The following is a 24,229-nucleotide window of genomic DNA, read 5'->3' on the forward strand; positions in this document are numbered from 1 at the left end:
ACTCCCCACTTACCTGGGTAGGGCAAAAGAAAAAAGAAAAAACAGAGACAAAAGAGTAGGGACGGGACCTGCACCAGTGGGAGGGAGCCGTGAAGGAGGAAAGGTTTCCACACACTAGGAAGCCCCTTTGCGGGCGGAGACAGGGGATGGTCGGGGGGAAGCTTTGGAGCCACCTAGGAGGGCGCAGCCACAGGGGTGCGGAGGGCAAAGCGGAGAGATTCCCGCACAGAGGATCAGTGCCGAGCAGCACTCACCAGCCCGAGAGGCTTGTCTGCTCCCCCGCCGGGGCGGGCGGGGCTGGGAGCTGAGGCTCGGGCTTCGGACGGATCGCAGGGAGAGGACTGGGGTTGGCGGCGTGAACACAGCCTGAAGGGGTTAGTGCACCACAGCTAGCCGGGAGGGAGTCCGGGAAAAAGTCTGGAGCTGCCGAAGAGGCAAGAGACTTTTTCCTCCCTCTTTGTTTCCTGGTGCGTGAGGAGAGGGGATTCAGAGCGCCGCTTAAAGGAGCTCCAGAGACAGGCGCGAGCCGCAGCTATCAGCGCGGACCCCAGAGATGGGCATGGGACGCTAAGGCTGCTGCTGCCGCCACCAAGAAGCCTGTGTGCGAGCACAGGTCACTATCCACATCGCCCCTCCCGGGAGCCTGTGCAGCCCGCCACTGCCGGGGTCCCGTGATCCGGGGACAACTTCCCCGGGAGAACACACTGCGCGCCTCAGGCTGGTGCAACGTCATGCCTGCCTCTGACGCCGCAGGCTCGCCCCGCCTCCTCCGTACCCCTCCCTCCCCGCGGCTTGAGTGAGCCAGAGCCCCCGAAGCAGCTGCTCCTTTAACCCCGTCCTGTGTGAGCGAAGAACAGACGCCCTCAGGCGACCTACACGCAGAGGCAGATGCAAATCCAGAGCCGAACCCTGGGAGCTGTGCGAACAAAGAAGAGAAAGGGAAATTTCTCCCAGCAGCCTGAGGAGCAGCGGATTAAATCTCCACAATCAACCTGATGTACCCTGCATCTGTGGAATACCTGAAGAGACAACGAATCATCCCAAATTGAGGAGGTAGACTTTGGGAGCAACAATATATATATATTTTTCCCTTTTTCTCTTTTTGTGAGTGTGTATGTGTATGCTTCTGTGTGTGATTTTGTCTGTATAGCTTTGCTTTTACCATTTGTCCTAGGGTTCTGTCTGTCGATTGTTTTTTTTTTATTACTTAAAAAAATTTTTTTTCTTCATAATTATTTTTTATTTTAATAACTTTATTTTACTTTATTTTATCTTTTTCTTTCTTTGTTTCTTTTTTTTTTCTCCCTTTTACTCTGAGCCGTGTGGAGGACAGGCTCCTGGTGCTCCAGCCAGGCATCAGGGCTGTTCCACTGAGGTGGGAGAGCCAACTTCAGAACACTGGTCCACAAGAGACCTCCCAGCTCCACGTAACATCAAATGGCAAAAATCTCCCAGAGATCTCCATCTCAATGCCAAGACCCAGCTCCACTCAATGACCAGCAAGCAACAGTGCAGGACACCCTATGCCAAACAACTAGCAAGACAGGAACACAACACCATCCATTAGCAGACAGGCTGCCTAAAATCATGATAAGGCCACAGACAACCCAAAACACACCGCCAGACGTGGACCTGCCCAGCAGAAAGACAAGATCTAGCCTCATCCACCAGAACACAGGCACAAGTCCCCTCCACCAGGAAGCCTACACAACCCCCTGAACCAACCTTAGCCACTGGGGACAGACACCAAAAACAACAGAAACAACAAACTTGCAGCCTGCGAAAAGGAGACTCCAAACACAGTAAGTTAAGCAAATGAGAAGACAGAGAAACACACACCAGATAAAGGAGCAAGGCAAAAACCCACCAGACCTAACAAATGAAGAGGAAATAGGCAGTCTACTGGAAAAAGAATTCAGAATAATGATACTAAAGATGATCCAAATTCTTGGAAATAGAATGGAGAAAATAAAAGAAACGTTTAACAAGGACCTAGAAGAACTAAAGAGCAAACAAACAGAGGTGAACAACACAATAAATGAAATTAAAAATTCTCTAGAAGGGAACAATAGCTGAATAACGGAGGCAGAAGAACGGATAAGTGACCTGGAAGATAAAATAGTGGAAATAACTACTGCAGAGCAAAATAAAGAAAAAAGAATGAAAAGAATTGAGGACAGTCTCAGAGACCTCTTGGACAACATTAAACACACCAACATTCGAATTATAGGGGTCCCAGAAGAAGAAAAGAAAAAGAAAGGGACTGAGAAACTATTTCAAGACATTATAGTTGAAAACTTCCCTAATATGGGAAAGGAAATAGTTAATCAAGTCCAGGAAGCACAGAGAGTCCCATACAGGATAAATCCAAGGAGAAACAGGCCAAGACACATATTAATCAAACTATCAAAAGTTAAATACAAAGAACAAATATTAAAAGCAGCAAGGGAAAAACAACAAGTAACACATAAGGGAATCCCCGTAAGGTTAACAGCTGATCTTTCAGCAGAAACTCTGCAAGCCAGAAGGGAGTGGCAGGACACATTTAAAGTGATGAAGGAGAAACACCTACAACCAAGATTACTCTACCCAGCAAGGATCTCATTCAGATTTGATGGAGAAATTAAAACCTTTACGGACAAGCAAAAGCTAAGAGAATTCAGCACCACCAAACCAGCTTTACAACAAATGCTAAAGGAACTTCTCCAAGCAGGAAACACAAGAGAAGGAAAAGACCTACAATAACAAACCCAAAACAATTAAGAAAATGGGAATAGGAACATACATATCGATAATTACCTTAAATGTAAATGGATTAAATGCTCCCACCAAAAGACACAGACTGGCTGAATGGATACAAAAACAAGACCCATATATATGCTGTCTACAAGAGACCCACTTCAGACCTAGGGACACATACAGACTGAAAGTGAGGGGATGGAAAAAGATATTCCATGCAAATGGAAATCAAAAGAAAGCTGGAGTAGCAATTCTCATATCAGACAAAATAGACTTTAAAACAAAGACTAATACAAGAGACCAAGAAGGACACTACATAATGATCAAGGGATCGATCCAAGAAGAAGATACAACAATTGTAAATATTTATGCACTCAACATAGGAGCACCTCAATACATAAGGCAAATACTAACAGCCATAAAAGGGGAAATCGACAGTAACACAGTCATAGTAGGGGACTTTAACACCCCACTTTCACCAATGGACAGATCATCCAAAATGAAAATAAATAAGGAAACACAAGCTTTAAATGATACGTTAAACAAGATGGACTTAATTGATATTTATAGGATATTCCATCCAAAAACAACAGAATACACATTCTTCTCAAGTGCTCAGGGAACATTCTCCAGGATAGATCATATGTTGGGTCACAAATCAAGCCTTGGTAAATTTAAGAAAATTGAAATCGTATCAAGTATCTTTTCCGACCACAATGCTATGAGACTAGATATCAATTACAGGAAAAGATCTGTAAGAAATAGAAACACACGGAGGGTAAACAACACACTACTTAATAACCAAGAGATCACTGAAGAAATCAAAGAGGAAATCACAAAATACCTAGAAACAAATGACAATGGAGACACTACGACCCAAAACCTATGGGATGCAGCAAAAGCAGTTCTAAGAGGGAAATTTATAGCTATACAAGCCTACCTTAAGAAACAAGAAACATCTCAAATAGACAACCTAACCTTACACCTAAAGCAATTAGAGAAAGAAGAACAAAAAACCCCCAAAGTTAGCAGAAGGAAAGAAATCATAAAGATCAGATCAGAAATAAATGAAAAAGAAATGAAGGAAACGATAGCAAAGATCATTAAAACTAAAAGCTGGTTCTTTGAGAAGATAAACAAAATTGATAAACAATTAGCCAGACTTATCAAGAAAAAAAGGAAGAAGACTCAAATCAATAGAATTAGAAATGAAAAAGGAGAAGTAACAACTGACACTACAGAAATACAAAAGATCATGAGAGATTACTACAAGCAACTCTATGCCCACAAAATGGACAACCTGGAAGAAATGGACAAATTCTTAGAAATGCACAACCTTCCAAGACTTAACCAGGAAGAAACAGAAAATATGAACAGACCAATCACAAGCACTGAAATCGAAATTGTGATTAAAAATCTTCCAACAAACAAAAGCCCAGGACCAGATGGCTTCACAGGCAAATTCTATCAAACGTTTAGAGAAGAGCTAACACCTATCCTTCTCAAACTCTTCCAAAATATAGCAGAGGAAGGAACACTCCCAAACTCATTCTAAGAGGCCACCATCACCCCGAATCCAAAACCAGACAAAGATGTCCCCAAAAAAGAAAACTACAGGCCAATATCACTGATGAGCATAGATGCAAAAATTCTCAACAAAATACTAGCAAGCAGAATCCAACAGCACAGTAAAAGGATCATACACTATGATCAACAGGGGTTTTTCCCAGGAATGCAAGGATTCTTCAATATATGCAAACCAATCAACTTGATACAGCATATTAACAAATTGAAGAAGAAAAACCATATGATCATCTCAATAGATGCAGAGAAAGCTTTTGACAAAATTCAACACCCGTTTATGATAAAAACCCTCCAGAAACTAGGCATAGAGGGAACTTTCCCCAACATAATAAAGGCCATATATGACAAACCCACAGCCAACATCGTCCTCAATGGTGAAAAGCTGAAACCATTTCCACTAAGATCAGGAACAAGACAAGGTTGCCCACTCTCACCACTATTATTCAACATAGTTTTGGAAGTTTTAGCCACAGCAATCAGAGAAGAAAAAGAAATAAAAGGAATCCAAATTGGAAAAGAAGAAGTAAAGCTGTCACTGTTTGCAGATGACGTGATACTATACATAGAGAATCCTAAAGATGCTACCAGAAAACTACTAGAGCTAATCAATGAATTTGGTAAAGTAGCAGGATACAAAATTAATGCACAGAAATCTCTAGCATTCCTATACACTAATGATGAAAAATCTGAAAGTGAAATTAAGAAAACACTCCCATTTACCACTGCAACAAAAAGAATGAAATATCTAGGAATAAACCTACCTAAGGAGACAAAAGTCCTGTATGCAGAAAATTATAAGACACTGATGAAAGAAATTAAAGATGATACAAATAGATGGAGAGATATACTATGTTCTTGGATTGGAAGAACAACATTGTGAAAACGACTCTACTACCCAAAGCAATCTACAGATTCAATGCAATCCCTATCAAACTACCAATGGCATTTTTCACAGAACTAGAACAAAAAATTTCACTATTTGTATGGAAACACAAAAGACCCCGAATAGCCAAAGCAATCCTGAGAAAGAAAAACGGAGCTGGAGGAATCAGGCTCCCTGACTTCAGACTATACTACAAAGCTACAGTAATCAAGACAGTATGGTACTGGCACAAAAACAGAAATACAGATCAATGGAACAGGATAGAAAGCCCAGAGATAAACCCACACACCTATGGTCACCTTATCTTTGGTAAAGGTGGCAAGAATGTACAATGGAGAAAAGACAGCCTCTTCAATAAGTGCTGCTGGGAAAACTGGACAGCTACATGTAAAAGAATGAAATTAGAACACTCCCTAACACCATACACAAAAATAAACTCAAAATGGCTGAAAGACCTAAATGTAAGACCAGACACTATCAAACTCTTAGAGGAAAACATAGGCAGAACACTCTATGACATCAATCACAGCAAGATCCTTTTTGACCCACCTCCTAGAGTAATGGAAATAAAAATAAACAAATGGGACCTAATGAAACTTAAAAGATTTTGCACAGCAAAGGAAACCATAAACAAGACGAAAAGATAACCCTCAGAATGGGAGAAAATATTTGCAAATGAAGCAATTGACAAAGGATTAATCTCCAAAACATACAAGCAACTCATGCAGCTCAATATCAAAAAAACAAACAACCCAATCCAAAAAAGGGCAGAAGACCTAAATAGACATTTCTCCAAAGAAGATATACAGATTGCCAACAAACACATGAAAGAATGCTCAACATCACTAATCATTAGAGAAATGCAAATCAAAACTACAATGAGATATCATCTCACACCGAACAGAATGGCCATCATCAAAATCTCTACAAACAATAAATGCTGGAGAGGGTGTGGAGAAAAGGGAACCCTCTTGCACTGTTGGTGGGCATGTAAACTGATACAGCCACTATGGAGAACAGTATGGAGGTTCCTTAAAAAACTAAAAATAGAACTACTATATGACCCAGCAATCCCACTACTGGGCATATACCCTGAGAAAACCATAATTCAAAAAGAGTCATGTACCAAAATGTTCATTGCAGCTCTATTTACAATAGCCAGGACATGGAAGCAACCTAAGTGTCCATCAACAGATGAATGGATAAAGAAGATGTGGCACATATATGCAATGAATATTACTCAGCCATAAAAAGGAACGAAACTGAGTTATTTGTAGTGAGGTGGATGGACCTAGAGACTGTCATACAGAGTGAAGTAAGTCAGAAAGAGAAAAACAAATACCGTATGCTAACACATATATATGGAATCTAAAAAAAAAAGAAAAAAGAAAATGGTCAGAAGAACCTAGGGGCAAGACGGGAATAAAGATGCAGATTACTAGAGAATGGACTTGAGGATACAGGGAGGGGGAAGGGTAAGCTGGGACAAAGTGAGAGAGTGGCATGGACATATATACACTACCAAATGTAAAATAGATAGCTAGTGGGAAGCAGCCGTATAGCATAGGGAGATCAGCTCAGTGCTTTGTGACCACCTAGAGGGGTGGGATAGGGAGGGTGGGAGGTAGGGAGATGCAAGAGGGAAGAGATATGGGGACATATGTATATGTATAACTGATTCACTTCGTTATAAAGCAGAAACTGACACACCATTGTAAAGCAATTATACTCTAATAAAGATGGTAAGAAAAAAAAAGACCCAATGCAGCCAAAAAAATAAACAAATAAATAAAATAAAAGTCTCATGGGAAAGTTAAAAAAAAAGAATAAAACTACACCTCTAAAAATATGATTATAAGGATTAAATATAAAAATATATGTGTTTAGGATCTAGCACACAATAGTCACTCAGTAAAAGTAGCCACGTTACCTGTTTACTCACACTACTTCCATAAAGTATTTGGAACTTTTTTGATGTCTTTTTTTCATTATATAAACACACAAAGAGGGACTTCCCTGGTGGCACAGTGGTTAAGGATCTGCCTGCCAATGCAGGGGACACAGGTTCGAGCCCTGGTCTGGGAAGATCCCACATGCTGTGAAGCAACTAAGCCCGTGTGCCACAACTACTGAGCCCACGTGCCACAACTACTGAGCCCACATGCTGCAACTACTGAAGCCCACATGCCTAGAGCCTGTGCTCCACAACAAGAGAACCCCCCTCAAAGAGAAGCCCATGCACCACAACAAAGAGTAGCCCCTGCTCGCCACAACTAGAGAAAGCCCACGCACAGCAACAAAGACCCAACGCAGACAAAAATAAATAAATAAATAAAATTTTAAAAATGTTTTAAAAAAAACACAGAAAGACATTTTGAACAGAAAAACTACAGTTATATCCTTCTACTTCCACCTCTCACCCCTCACCACCTTCTTTTTTAAAAAAAATTATTTATTTATTTTTGGCTGCGTTGGGTCTTTGTTCCTGCGCGTGGGCTTTCTCTAGTTGCAGCGAGTGGGGGCTACTCTTCGTTGCAGTGCACGGGTTTCTCACTGTGGTGGCTTCTCTTGTTGTGGAGCACGGGCTCTAGGCACACGGGCTTCAGTAGTTGTGGCTCGTGGGCTCAGTAGTTGTGGCTTGCAGGCTTAGTTGTTCCACGGCACGTGGGATCTTCCCAGACCAGGGTTCGAACCTGTGTCTCCTGCATTGGCAGGTGGATTCCCAACCACTGTGCCACCAGGGAAGCCCTTCACCACCTTCTTATTCAAGTACAGAGCATGGGATTTCAAGGCTAGTCTTCAGGTAAGAAATCATTAAACGCAGTTAAAGAAAGTATAAACAAGAACTACCACATGATCCAGCAATTTCACTTTTGGGTATTTATCAAAACAAAACAAAACAAAAAACAAACAAAAACAAAAAAAACCACTAACTAGAAAAGATATCTGCACTGCTATGTTCATTACAGCATTATTTCGAATAGCCAAGATATGGAAAAAACCTAAGTGTCCATCAATGGATGAATGGATAAAGGAAATGTGATATCACACACACACACACACACACACACACACACACACAAAATGGACTATTACTCAGCCACCATAAAAAAGAAAGAAATCTTGCCATTATCAACGATATGGATGGACCTTGAGGGCATTATGCTAAGTGAAATAAGTCAGACAGAGGAACACAAATACCATATGATCTCTCTTATATGTGGAATCTAAAAATCAAAAACCCAAGCTCATAGATACAGAGAATAGATTGATGGTTGCTGGGAGAAGAAGGAGAAGGAGAAAGGAAGAAGGAGCGGGAAAGGGAGAAGGGGAAGAAGGGGGAAGAATGGGAAAAAGAAGAGGAGGAGGAGGAAGGAGGAGGAGGAGGAGAAGTGTTGGATGTGTTTGAAACAACCAGGAGAGTCCCACGTGGAGCTGTTGAGAAGAGATCAGGGAGTGTGAAGAAATGAAGGTTGCTTGGTGTCCAGGGTAAAATAAGGGATGGATCTTAGCACCATAGCAGCAAAGTGTAGCAGCAAATACATAACAGAAAACCAGAAGAGAGACATTTCCATCTGGATTTATTCAGAAAAGGCTGTTGGAGAACTATAACAATGAAAGTAAACAAATCACCATTGGTTATGTTGGATCAAAATGCAGAACAAATTTAAAAGGGGCTCTTCACATACATATTCCTATTTTGAGACACTCTATACCCTATAAATTATTTTGTAGATAAGGAACTATTGTAGCCTTATATATTTAGTTTATTTTTTTTTAAAAACGCAAACACTTCTTTCCACAGAATATCATATCACTTTACTGCTAGGAATAAATATTCCTAGTTGATTTTTGGAATGAAATATAGGTATTCTGGTCTTAACATTGCTTCCCAAATTTAGCTTTAGGAGATGATACAGCAGAAACAATCATGTTGTTCTCTACATATATTGTATAGTTTGAGGGAAAAAATTTTAATTAATTAATTTATTTTGGCTGCATTGAGCCTTCATTGCTGCGCGCGGGCTTTCTCTAGTTGAGGTGAGCGGGCTTCTCATTGTGGTGGCTTCTCCTGTTACAGGGCACGGGCTCTAGGTGCACGGGCTTTAGTAGTTGTGGCTCGCGGGCATAGTAGTTGTGGTGCACGGGCTTAGTTGCTCCGCGGCATGTAGGATCTTCCCGGAGCAGGGCTCGAACCCTTGTCCCCTGCATTGGCAGGCGGATTCTTAACCACTGCGCCACCAGGGAAGTCTCTAGTTTGAGAAATGTTGAGATAATTCAGTAATCTTTTGTAGGGTAGTGATGAAATTCAAGACTGGACGGTGATTTATAGGTCAGTAGAAATATGTTGCTGCTTATTTCTGAATGTCAAGTCCCAGTGACCTCCTTTTTTTTTTTTTTTTGCGTATCTTTTTCATGATTTAAGGTTTTCAGGCATAAAAGAGAGGCAGAAGTGTCGGAGCCCAGAAAGAAGCTAAAATAGAAGCAGAGGGCAGAGGGATCCAAGGAATGTGGGCAGCCTCTAGAATATAAAAAAGTCTGGGAACAGATTCTCCCCTAGAGCCCCTAGAGGCATACAGTCTTTGATTTTAGCCTCACAAGAAGCATTTCAAAGCTTAGACCTTCAGAACTTAAAAAAATAAGGTATGAACAATGAAAGACAATGATGTGCCTCCACAGCCTAAAGATAAAGATTCCTCTAAAAATGAAATTATAAAAATGTACTTGCAGGGCTTCCCTGGTGGCGCAGTGGTTAAGAATCTGCCTGCCAATGCAGGGGACACGGGTTTGAGCCCTGGTCTGGGAAGATCCCACATGCCGCGGTGCAACTAGGCCCGTGAGCCACAATTACTGAGCCTGCGCGTCTGGAGCCTGTGCTCCGCAACATGAGAGGCCATGAGAGTGAGAGGCCCATGCACCGCGATGAAGAGTGGCCCCCACTTGCCTCAACTAGAGAAAGCCCTTGCACAGAAACGAAGACCCAACACAGCCTTAAATAAATAAAATTTAAAAAAAGAAAGAAACTCCATATCCTTTAAAAAAAAAATGTACTTGCAATAGCTGGGATCAACGATCTGTGGAGATCATTCACACTAAGCGCTAAGGTCTAAATGGGTGCCCAGTGGTCTCCAGTGAGTGCAGCTCTGCTGGTATATCTAAAGCCTTAACCTAGTTAGGTGCCTACAGGGGAAGGGGTGTTTCCAGTGGAAGGAACAATGATCCCATACCCAGTAAACCACCTTCGTAGATAATTTGACTTCCCAATTGTATTATATAAAAGGAAAGAATACTGATGCAGCTGTTTTTGCGTGTGTGTGATTATAAATGAATACATAAATAGGCAGTTTCTTGTGAATCTTGTGTTTGTGTGAGTTCTTCCTTCTAAACTCAATCACAAAGTTGACAGAAAGAAATCAAGCTTTTGGCCTGTGAAGCACTCTATAGTGGTTCACAAGAATTTTTTTTTTTTGGCTGCGCCGCACTGCTTGCGGGCTCTCAGTTCTCCGACCAGGGATCGAACCCACGCCCCCTGCATTGGAAATGCAGAGTGTTAACCACTGGACCGCCAGGGAAGTCCAGTTCACAGGATATTGATTGCCCTGGGAAACCAGTTCATGAGGGGCTAGCTAGTATTTCCATTAACAATGATGAAGATGATGATGATGATGATTATGGTAATGATGGTGATAGCTACTATGCCAGGTGTTATATTAAGCACTTTACAAGAATCTCTTCATGTAGATAACCAACAAGGACCTACCATATAGCAAAGGGAACTGTACTCGATATTCTGTAATAACCTAAATGGGAAAAGAATTTGAAAAAGAAAAGATATATGTGTATGTATGCCTGAATCACTTTGCTGTACACCTGAAACTAACACAACATTGTAAAATCAACTATACTCCAATATAAAGTTAAAAAAACAATCTCTTCATGTAATCACCATAGCAATTCCCTTTTACAGATTAGGAAATGGGGCTTAGAGAGGTTATGGCTGCCTAAGGTGACACATATATGAGCTATGAGTCAAACCAGATCTGTCTATCTTGGAAACAAATACCTGATCATTGTTCTTGATTGCATCCCTCAAAAAACAAACAACAACAACAAACAAATAAATAAATATGTGTGTGTATGTATATATATATATATATATAGTTATCTAGATAGATGTAGGTATAGATATTGATATAGATATATATAGATATAGATATCTTCTTTGGATCCTTAATAAGCTTCTCTAGGACACTTCTAATTCCATAAAAAGGCAAATACATTTTATGACTCAAACTTGCTTCTTAGTGAGAGATGCCAGAAGGTTTAATGCAGGCAAATGCTATCTTAATTATCTAAAGAGGATAGTGGGGATACCAAAAGCTACAAACTAGTAAACCTAGAAAAGTCTTTAATAGATAATGAAACATATCTTGTGGCAATTCTTTGAAGGAATATATTTATCAGGAGCCAGCAGGGGCTCACTAAGAACAAATCATGCCAAATTTACTTAATGTCTACTTTTCAGTAGCATAACTAATGCCATAAATAACTTATTTTGTTTCAGAGAGAAATTTGACAAAACCCTTACTGGCTTATCATGCCAAAATATACATGCTGATCAAGGTTCCACTTGGTCTCTGCAAAATGGCAGATCCCTTGGTAAATTCACCATTGTTGAGATTCTGACCTTCAGCCTGGCCTGCTCAGAAACTCCACCTCTTCATGCTTACAAAATCCATGAGAAACTGATGATTAAAACCAAAGACTTTTTATTATTTTAACAGTGCTATACTGAAATGTATTACACATAGAAAAAAAGCCCAGACAGTGGGGTCAATCATAGCAACCTATTCTCTCCCTGTGGATTTATTACACAGGAAGCTGAATCTTCAGAAAGTGTCTGTATAAGACTGGAATCAGATAAAACAAAGGGAGTTTGTTAGGTGATCCAAATATCCAACTCTGAACAGAGATATTCTATCAGGAGGCTTGACAAAAGTCTAGATGAGTAAGGCTGATATTGGCCTCAGGGATTCTCCTCTATTTCTCCACAGCTGATTCCACACCCTTATGATTGACACATCCTCTCTTTAGACATACTGTTAATCTTAGGCATTTCCCTCTTTAAGAATATGCTTTGAATATCTCAGCTGTTGATTTTCGGTTGAATTATCTGAAGTCCCCCCCTCCCTCCACTCCTAGTTCTTGTGTGGAGGACTTCCCTGCAACCCTGGCCTAAAGGATAACCTACAAGATATATACCTCAAGTGTGGGTTGATGGCACTCCAGCCACCTGGAAGTCATGTGGAGTCAGTACCCCTCTTTTCCTTACTCTGAAAGGTTTGGACGAAGATATTAAATGTTGTCAAATTTGTAGCTGGCCAGGATAGCTGGTGCAGGGGCTATCAAAGTACAAAATAACTTCAACAGACTAAAGTACAAAACTAAACCAATAATATAAGTATAGAGAATTAGATAGAGGTTCAAAAAACATCAATTACAAGTACAGTTTTGGAGAAATCTGATTTGCCAAAATTCCCATTTGAATACAGTTTTACAGAAAACCACTGTATTAATAGAAGCATCATTTTATTTTACTCTGCATTGATTCAGACTGTATCTAGGGAATAATTTCCAATTCTGGCTACCACAATTTAAAAGAAATTCTAATTCTAGTAAGTAACATCATAGAGAGATGACCAGCTAAGAGGTTCTGCCCCCAAATGTGTGTGTGTTTGTGTGTGTGTGTGTGTGTGTGTGTGTGTGTGTGTGTGTGTGTGTTTAGGGGGTTTCCCACACCACCAAGCAATTCTCCAACACCAGCTGAGTGTCCTACAATTCAACTCAGTTTTGACACTATCCACCTGAGATAGCATCAAACCCCACAGATTAAGTGCTCAGTTCTACAAGAGTGCACTTCCTCGCTTCTTCAGAGGCCAATCAGAAGTCCAGGTTGTAATCAGAGGTTCCCACGACCACCTTCCTGGGTTCTATTAATTTGCTGGAACAGCTCACAGAATTTAGGAAACCAGTTTACTCACTAGATTACCAGTTTACCATAAAACATATAACTCAGGAACAGCCAGATAAAAGAAACACAGAGCAAGGTATGGGAAAAGGGTACAGAGTTTCCATGCTCCCTTTGAGAATCACCACTCTCTGCAATCTCCATGTGTTTGCCAAACCAGAAGCTCTCAAAACCATCCTTTTGGGGGGTTTATGGAGGCTTCATTACATTAACACGATTGAGTAAATCATTGGCCATTGACGTTTATTCAAACTCCAGCCCCTTTCCCACCCCCATACCCTCCTACCCCCAGGTCATGGGGGTGGGACTGAAAGTTTCAACCTTCTAATCACGTGGTTCTCTTGGCAACCAACTCCCATATTTAGATGTGTCCTAAAGCCACTTCATTAACATAATAAAAGACACTTTTGGTAATTCCCTGGCAGTCCAGTGGTTAGGACTCCATGCTTCCACTGCAGAGGGCACAGGTTCCATCACTGGTCAGAGAACTAAGATCCTGCATGCTGCATGGCATGGCCAAAAAAAAAAAAAAAAAAGAGAGAGAGACACTTTTGTCACTCTCATTACTTAAGAAATTCCAAAGGTTTTAGGAGCTCTGTGCCAGAAATAGGAAATAAAGACTAAATATTTATTTCTTATTATAAATCACAATATCACACCAGCACTAAATTATTCATTCAAGAAGTATTTGAGTATTTTATTTTGTGCCAGTTTCTGTCATACTGACAGGGGCACAGCACTGAAAAAGAAGACCAAGGTCCTGCCTCATGGTCCTTATATTCTAGAAGGAAGATAGGAAATAAGCAAATAAAAATATATGTTGGTTCTGGAGAAGTTCAATGAATAAAAATAAAGCAAAGCAAAGGAATAGAGAGAGAAGGGGAAGGCTGTTTGGGATTAAGTGGCCAGAGAAAACCTCTCCAAAGAAGCGACGTATGAACAGAGACCTGGCAGATATAAGTAAAGCAGCAGTCGGCAAACTGTGGACTGTGGCCAAATTTGACTAGCTAGCTGCCTGTTTTTGTACAGCTCAAGAGCTAAGAATGCTTTTTATATTTGTAAATGATTTAAAATTTCTCGAAAGAAAAACATTACATATATGAAAATCATATGCAATTCAAATTTGTGTCCAAAAATAAAGATTTATTGGAACACATCCACACCCATGCATTTATGTATTGTCTATGATTGCTTTTGTACTATCACAGCAGAGTTGAGTAGTTGCAACAGAGATGATATGGACCACAAAGCCTAAAAATATTGACTCTCTGGCCCTTTATGGAAAATGTCAACCCCTGATCTAAGGGAGCAGGTCCTGTCAATACGTAAGGGAAGAATGTTTTGGCAGACAGAACAGCAAAAGCAAAGGCTAGGACTATGCTTGGCTTGTATTCAAAGAACTGCACAGATGACAGTGTGGCTGGAGGGCAGGGAAGGAGAAGGGGACTGGTAGGAAATGGCAGGAAATGATAGCAGAAAGGAAACTGCGGGCCACATATTCTTAGGGTAAAGATTTTAAATGAGATGGGAAGCCACTTAGGGGGTTTGAAAACGAACTGACATGTTCTGACAGCTGGCTGATAATAGACTGGAGGGCCCAGAGTTCTTAACCTACATCACATGCATAGGAAAAAGAAAGTGTCTTTATTGTCACTAGGTTTTAGTTGCAATTTAACATTTCCTTCAGTTATGAATATAGCCAACAAAACACAATGACTTTGTCACCAACAGAAATCACAAATATTTTCACATCAAATCACAGTTGTTGGGCTTCCCTGGTGGCACAGTGGTTAAGAATCCACCTGCCAATGCAGGGGACACGGGTTCGAGCCCTGGTCTGGGAAGATGCCACATGCCGCGGAGCAGCTGGGCCCGTGCGCCACAACTACTGAGCCTAAGCTCTAGAGCCCACGAGCCACAACTACTGAAGCCCGTGAACCTGGAGCCCGTGCTCTGCAACAAGAGAAGCCACCTCAGTGAGAAGCTCGCGCACCACAACGAAGAGTGGCCCCCACTCACCGCAACTAGGAAAGCCCGCGCGCAGCAACGAAGACCCAACGCAGCCAAAAATAAATAAATAAAATAAATAAATAAATTTTTTTTTAAAAATCACAGTTGTTTTAATTATCTTGAAATATCACATTAATATTTCCACTTAGAAATTATTACTATACCTTCTACTACATCTTATTTAATGTACTGATAAAGAAATATATGTAATATAGATATATTATTTAATATATAATATATATTACACGTATATTATATATACATGTCACTATATCACAAATTTGTTTTTTAGATACTTTAATAATTGTATTTCAAAGTAACTTGTTTCCTGTTTAATGCAATGTGTTTTATTTTATGCATTTAAAAACATTCTTTTGGAGTCCATATGCTTGATCAGGCTGCCAAAGAAGTCTAGGGCCCAAGAAAGGATAGGAATGGAATCAGAGGGAAGCATTAGAAGGATTAAGTTAGAGAAGGAAAGACTAGGTGGGTCCAAGGTAGCTATTTTAATCTACCTGTCACATAGTAAGCCCTGAATATATGTTAATTATTATTGTCATTATTAAAATGTTGATGTATTTGTGGTCTTTTAGCTGTGTGTGATATATGCTGCTTTTGATCTGCATTTTTCACTAAAAAATAGATCTTAAACATCTTCCTGTCACTACACATTTTTCATATCACTTTAATGGTCAAAGCATAGTTAATTGCAGAGGTGTATTATTATTTATTCAATTAATCCTCAATTATGGGACCTATACATTCTTGTCTTTCTTGTTATTAAAAAACCACGATAAACATCAACGTTAAATCTTTGCACATCGGGACTTCCCTGGTGGCGCAGTGGTTTAGAATCCACCTGAATGCAGGGGACACAGGTTCAAACCCTGGTCCTGGAAGATCCCATATACCGCGGAGCAACTAAGCCGGTGCGCCACGACTACTGAGCCTGTCCTCTAGAGCCCACAAGCCACAACTACTGAAGCCCGCCCGCCTAGAGCCCGTGCTCCGCAGCAAGAGAAACCACTGCCATGAAAAGCCCAAGCACCGCAACGAAGAGTAGCCCCCGCTCGCCGCAACTAGAGAAAGCCCGCATGCAGCAACAAAGACACAACACAGCCAAAAATAAATTTAAAAAAATAAGACACACACAAAACGACACACACACACACACACACACACAATCTTTGCACATCCATGATTATTTCCTTAGGATAGATTCTAACATTGGAATCAGGATGCATTACTCAGCATACTAGATGTACAATTCAGTCCCTTGAAGATTTCCACTTCAACCTCCCTCCTAGTTGGGATTTCATCTTTCCTCCTTGGCTCACAAATACATGAGCAGCTGTCTGAGTTAACCCTCCTGGTTCAACCCAAGCCCCCAAAGTTTCCCCAGAAACACACACCCTTTGCCTGGTCTACTGACTTTTTATACAGAACTAAAGCAACAGGAACCAAAACTAAGTTCCTACCATCCACTGGGTGGCAGTATTTCCTAAATGTTGGGTAGAATATCTGGGAGGAAATAAATACCTTCTGCTATTTCAAGAGTACTTTCCATGTAAACCCAATCCTATAAAGTGATGTCCAGTGTCACATGAATGGAAAGAGGTAGGATTGTTTCAGCAGATACTTACTAGGTCAGTACATTGGTATGGTATTTCTAGAAGTTTATTTTGAGGATTGCTTCAACAAATAGCTTCTTTTTAAAAGCTTATAATGTTAATTTTTCTCATTAAAAATATCAGATTGCAAAATTTTTTAATAGAGAAAAAATCACACATATTTTTATTAACATAAGCTGTTAGCATACTATATTCCTTTCTGGTCCTTTTTTCTCTAAGTATATTTTTACAGTTGGAATCAAACTATACATAAAAGTTACTCCTACTTTCCTCCTAGGATTAATCATACTGAAAATTAATATATTAAAATATTAATAATATTTATTTCTAGGAGAGGTGATTGTTATTTACTGCTTTAAAATTTTTGTATTTTCTACGTTTAAAATCAGAGCGAATTTAATCCTAAAAAATTCTCTTTGGTTCCATTTGCAACCTATATAATCCACCATTTCTACCCCTAGATGTATCCACAACAGACAGGCAAAGAAATGTGTTTCCAAAGGCACATACTAAATTGTTTACAGCAACATTATTTCAACTCTCAGTTGATGACCTTGCTTCCTATCCACTGCGAAAACTTAAGCAATCACAAGATGTCTTTCACAAGCCACCAACCATCTCTCATCTCCTAGCACCTATACTTAAACACTGGGCCTTCCTCCTGTTACTATGGAGGATGAAGAGATCATGCTATGGCCAGCCTGTCTGCTTGTGTCCTAGCTAGATCTGAAACCTCTCACCTATTCAAGAGCACAGCTCCAGCAATTTTTACCTCTCTGTCCTACATCAATTTTTTTTTTTTTTTTTTTTTTTTTTTTGCTTTCTAACAGATTGTTCCCATCAACCTACAAATAAATATGCTGTATTTCCCTCATCTTTAAAAAAACCACTCTGGACCCCAATTCCCTCTCCAGCTCCTACTCCTTTCCCTCTTTCCCTTTAACAAGAAAACTCAGTGGAAGATATGTCTCTACTCACTTTCCCATTTCTCTCCCCACGTTCCACCTTGAACCTGTCTAGTCAGGTTTGACTCCAGCGTTCAAACTGAGACTGTTCTCAGGGTCACCAGAGCCCTCCGTGTTACTAATTCCTAGGTTAACTTCTCATCTTATCTGACCTAGCAACATTTATTAAGTTGATCACTCTCTCTTCCTTGGAATACTTTCTTCACTTGGTGTCCACTTGCTTGGCTTTCTTCCTATCATTTTGGCTGCTTCTACTGAATCTCTTTTTCTGGTTCTTCTTTATTTCACTTTTAAGTGTTTAAGAGCCTCAGAGCTTAGTTAGGTCTTGTCACATTTCAATCTACACTCACTGAGATGATGATTTCATTCCGCTTCATGGCTTTAAATACCATCCATATGCAATCAACTTCCAAATTTACATCCCCAGCCTAGATTTCTCCTCTGAACTCAAGACCCGTATGTCCAGCACCTTGCTGGACACCTCCATTTGGATACCTAGCAAGGCATCTCAAGCTTTTTTTTTTTTTTAATATTTATTTATTTGGCTGCATCGGGTCTTAGTTGCGGCATGTGGGCTCTTCGTGGCGGCATGTGGGGTCTTTCATTGTAGCGGGCTTCTCTCTAGTTGTGGTGTGCGGGCTCCAGAGTGCGTGGGCTCAGTAGTTGTGCACGCAGGCTCTCTAGTTGTGGCATGCAGGCTCTAGAGCACACAGGGTTAGTTGCCCCGCAGCATGTGGGATCTTAGTTCCCCGACCAGGACTCGAACCTGCATCCCCTTCATTGGAAGGCAGATTCTTAACCACTGGACCACCAGGGAAGTCCCCATCTCAAGCTTATCGTGTCTAAAACTGAGTTTCTGAGAGTCACTCACCACCACCACCAAACACACACACATACACACCTGTTTCTCTTGCAGTTTTCCCATCTCAACTGACAATTCCATCCTTCCAGTTGCTTAAGTAATCTTTGACTTCTCTCTCACACCTCACATTGTGTTAGTCACCAAATTCTGTTGGCTCTACCTTCAAAATACATCCAGAATGTGATCATTTCTCATAACTTCCACTGCTACCACCCTGGTCCAGGCCACCATAGGCTCTCTACTAGGTTCTACAACAGCCTCCCTTCTCTTCCTCTTTCTATGCTTTCCTCACTTCAGTCTGTTCTCAAAATGGCAGCCGAAGTGGTCCTTTTATTTTAAAATAGTGAGTCAGATTCTGTCATTTCTCTGCTCAAAACTTTGTGATGGTTCCCCTATCATTAGCAACAAAACCCCAACTCCTTACTATGACCTGCAGGATCCTGTCTTTACTAACTCTCTAACTTCATTCCATTCCCTTCTACTGCTCTCTCACTTCCTCACTGTACTGTGGCCACACTGGCCTCTTTGCCGTCCTGGAGCAGGCTGGGCACCATCCCATCCCAGAACCTTTTCATGTACTTTTTCCTCTGGATAGCCCCCTGATATCCCCGGGGCTAGCTTCCTCATTTCCTTCTCAAATGTTTACTCAAAAGTCACCTTGTCAGGACTTCCCTGGTGGCGCAGTGGATAAGACTCCATGCTCCCAATGCAGGGGGCCTGGGTTCGATCCCTGGTCAGGGAACTAGATCCCACATGTGTGCCACAACTAAGAGTTTGCATGCCACAACTAAGGAGCCTGCATGCTGCAGCTAAGGAGCCTGCCCACCGCAACTAAGGAGCCCACATGCTGCAACTAAGGAGACCGCCTGCTGCAACTAAGACCTGGCGCAACCAAATAATAAATAAATAAATAAATTTCTTTTAAAGTCGCCTTCTCATTGGGGCCTTTCAATCCCACCCCAAACATCATATCCCTCTACCTGCTTTATTTTTTCTCCTAAGCACCTGTTACTTTCTAACAATATATATTTTGCTTATCTGTTTTATTTATTTTCTCTTTCCACTTGAATGTAAGCTCCAGGAAGGCAGGATCTTTGTCAGTTTTGTTCACTGATGTTCACTGACTGTTCTGTTTACTAAGACTTTGTTTCAAAGCCTAGAATATGAATGGCATATGAATGGTGTATGCTCAAAAAATACTGAATTAATCTATGTATGAATGATGGTGGCCTGAATTAGGGCAGTGCGGGAGATGGAGAGGAGGGAGATGGATGGACAAACAGAATGAAAATGATTGGTGAGCTGTGGGGTGCTAAGATGGAGTCAAATATGACCCTCAGTGTCTCAGTAGACAGCTGGCTAACATCCTCTGAGATACAGGAGGAATGAGGGTGGAAGGGGATTGAGTAGTTCCATCTGGTACCCGAGATGCTTATAGGTCATTCAGGTGCAAGTAGGCATCCAGAAATGAGGTCAGGGGATTGGTCAGGGATGGAGAGACAGAAGATGACCTTAAAGTCTAGAAATATAAATAAAATTATACCATGTATTATAATATCAATAAACAATATGTTACATATTTACCCACGTTTCCATTGTAGAATCTTAATAAATATCTGGCAAAGGAAATGAGTTTCTCCTGTGAGATTTCTCAGGATGGCTAATCTTATCTATGTATGTAGCTGTCATTAAAATCTTTCCAAGAATTCACCAAATGTAAGCCTATCTTTGCTACTTTGTCTTCTTTAATGATGATATAAAGTTTTGAAGTATAAAGGATAGCCTCAGAGACTGTAAAGCCAATTCCAGGCAGCCCCCACAAAAACATACAACATATAGAGTTCTGCATACCAACCACAGGCTATAAAACTCCTTTAATTAAACTTTCCCCTATGGAATTAAAGATAATGTCCAGGAATACTCTTCAAGGTTAGATATTAATTTTGTAATCAGAGTTATATTACTGCCTCAGGACTACCTTATGTACCTGTCCTGGTGTTCTGAAGGTCCTAAAACCTCATGAAAGCCCAAACCATCCCTTTTTCATGCCTTGGATATACCCACCCCCAACTCCCTTATTTCTTGAATTTTTCCTGCCTCCTTACCTTAGCTACTCTTCTCTCCACTAGAACAGCTAGTGCCCCCATGACGCTAAGCTCCATCAGGGCAGGAACCATATTTTCTTCACCACCATAAACTCAACACCAGCACATAGTAGGTACTCAATAAATATTCAGGTATCCAATGAGGATAGAGGTTCTATCTGAAACATAATCCAAGCTATTACACAGTGTGGCAGACACTGTTGCTTGCCTTCTGGCAGCCATTCTTCAACCAACTTCTTTGCTGGCAAATCCAACTTTTTTCACCCCAGGAGTTCTAATTGTGAATATTATTGGTCTAAACTGTTAGTTCTCATCTTTAATCACACATTAGAATTACTTAAGGAGCTTTTAAACAAGACAGATGCCTGGGGCCCGCCCCAAAAAATTATTTTCAGTTGGCTAAAATGGGAGCCCAGGCATTAGGTTTCTTTTTACTTTTAGTAAATTGATATATAATTCATATACCATAAGATTCATTCTTTTAAAATGTACAACTCAGTGTTTTAGTATGTTCACAAAATTGTACCACCATCAGCACTATCTAACGCCAGAACATTTTCATCACCACAAAGGAAACCTGTAGCTATTAGAAATCACTCCAAATATCCCCATCTTCCAAGTCCCTGGAAACCACTAATCTACCTTCTTTCTCTATGGATTTACCTATTCTGGACAATTCATATCAATGGAATTGTACAATATGTGGTCTTTTGGGTCTGATTTCTTTCACTTAGCATAACATTTTCAAGGTTCAGCCATGTTTTATGTCAGTACTTCACTCCTTCTTATGACTGAATAATATACTCTTTGTAAGTTACTATGTGCAGCCCATGTCTAAGGCATAGGGAGTGATGCTCCCTTTCCTTGAGGGTAGAGTATCTACATAAATTATATTGAATTCTTCTCCAAGGGAGAACTTGTCTCTTCTCTCACGTTTATTTAGTTATTCAATCAATCATTTATTTACATCAGTATGAACTCTTGCATATTTATTTTATACTTTGGATTATAACCCAATACTACCTTTTTTTTCTCAAATTGTTTCAGTTTTGGCCATTGGGAGCTCTTTCAGTTGACTCTCATGTCCCTTTGGTGTATCCCATCAATGTAGAGTTTTTATTTATTTGTTCTGAGCATTTTCTTACTTCTAGTGCTATGAGATGGTCCAGGCTTGTCTTGTATATTTCCTGCCCCAGTTTTAGAATCCCTACTTCTCTAGGGTGCCCTGGATCCTTTTATTAAAGAGTGGTATTAGAAACTAAGATTTGAGCATTAGGTGTGCTCATTGCTACCAGGGTGTCTTTGCTTCTAGAATCCATATATGATCGCTTCTCGGCCTTTTGGCTAAGATCAAGTGTAGACTCCATATATGTAATTTTAAATGTCTTAATAGCCTCCTTTTTTTTTTTAAGGTAAAACAAAACAAGCGAAGTTGATTTTAATAATATTTCTTACACAACCTATGTAATCAATACAAAATTTGTATTGATTGTGATTTTTACTTTTTTTTTCATATAGAGTCATTGAAATCTAGTATGTATTTTACATTTACAGCACATCTCATTTTGGACTAACCACATTTTGAGTACTCAATAGTCACATGTAGCTAGTGGCTGCTGTATTGAACAGTGCAGTTCTAAAAGCTTTATAGTTCCAGTTATTACCATGCGGTCTATTATTCATTTTGAATTAATTTTTTATGTGTGAAGTGAGATAAGGGTTAAGATCTAATTTTTTTTTGATACTCATATCCAGTTGTTCCAGTGACATTTTTTAAAAAGACTTTCATTTTTCTATTGAATTGACTTGGCACCTTGGGTCTTTTGCTGGATTCTCTATTCTGTTCCATTGATACGTATCTATTTTTAAGTCACTATCACACTGTCTTGATTATATAACTTTATGGTAAATCTCAAACTCAGGTAGTGTAAGAACTCCGACTTTGTTTTTTCTTCAAGATGGATTTGATGATTCAATTCGTTTGCATTTCCAAATAAATTTTAGACTAAGCTTATTGATTTCTTCAAAAGAGCCTGCTGGAGTTCTGATTAGGATTGCATTGAATCTATAGGTCAATCTGGGGAGAATGGATACTTCAACAGTACTAATACTAATACATGAACATGGCCTTTCTCATTTATTTAGGTCATTTAAAATTTCTCTCTGCAATGTATTGCAGTTCCAGCAGAGGGATCTTGTACATTTTACTAGATATATTCCTAGACATTTGATATTTTTTTGGATGCTGTTATAAATTGTATTTAATTTTTTTTCAATTTTAAGAAGAATAAAGCTAGAGGCACGATGTTCCCTGATTTCAAACTATAGCAACAAAAACGGTATGGTATTGGCATAAAAACAGACACATATCAATAGATCAGTGGAACAGAATAGAGAGCCTAGAAAAAAATGTACACATATATGGTCAATTAATTTTGACAATTGAGCCAATAATTAATATACAATGGGGAAAGAATATTCTCTTCAATAAATGGTGCTGGGAAAACTGGACAGCAACATGCAAAAAAATGAAACAGAGCCACAATCTTATGCCACATACAAAAATTAACTCAAAATGGATTAAAGACTTGAATGTAAGACCTGAAACTATAAAACTCCTAGAAGAAAAGGTAGGCGGTAAGCTCCTTGACAGCAGTCTTGGCGATGATCTTTTGCATTTGACACCAAAAGCAAAGGCAACAAAAGTAAAAATTTTTTAATTTTAAATTTAAAAATTTAAAAACTAAAAATCAAACTAAAAAGCTCTACACAGCAAAAGGGACCATCAATAAAATTAAAAAGCAACCTACTGAATAGAAGAAAATATTCGCAAATCATATGTCTGATAAGGGGTTAATATTCGAAATATATGAAGAACTCATACAACTCAATAGCAAAGAAACAAATAATCTGATTAAAAAAAGGGCGGAGGATCTGAAGACATTCTTCCAAAGAAGACAAACAGATGGCCAACAGGCACATGAAAAATGCTCAACATTACCAATCATGAGGGAAATTCAAGTCAAAACAGAAATGAGATATCACCTTACACTTGTCAGAACGGCTATTATTAAAAAGCAAGTATTGGTGAGGATGTGGAGCCAAGGGAACCCTCGTGCACTGTTGGTGGAAATGCAAACTGGTGCAGCCACTATGTAAAACAGTATGGAGGGTCCTTAAAAAATTAAAAATAGAACTATCATATGATCCAGCATTCCACTTCTGAGTATTTCTCTGAAGAAAACAGAAACACTAACTTGAAAAGATGTATGCATTCCTTGCAGCACTGCTTACAACAGCCAAGATAATGGAAACCACCTAAGTGTCCACCCACAGATGAATGGATAAAGAAGATGTAGTGGGGCTTCCCTGGTGGCGCAGTGGTTGAGAATCTGCCTGCCAATGCAGGGGACGCGGGTTC

General features: G+C 39.9%; 1 pseudogene; it reads left to right on the forward strand.

Annotated features, from left to right (window-relative positions):
- The first annotated feature begins 22,132 nt into the window (after positions 1-22,132).
- Positions 22,133-22,268, forward strand: LOC137752933 (U2 spliceosomal RNA; annotated as a pseudogene).
- The last annotated feature ends 1,961 nt before the right edge of the window (positions 22,269-24,229 follow it).

This window comes from Eschrichtius robustus, chromosome 1, assembly GCF_028021215.1.
Source record: "Eschrichtius robustus isolate mEscRob2 chromosome 1, mEscRob2.pri, whole genome shotgun sequence".
NCBI classification, from domain to species: Eukaryota; Metazoa; Chordata; class Mammalia; order Artiodactyla; family Eschrichtiidae; genus Eschrichtius; species Eschrichtius robustus.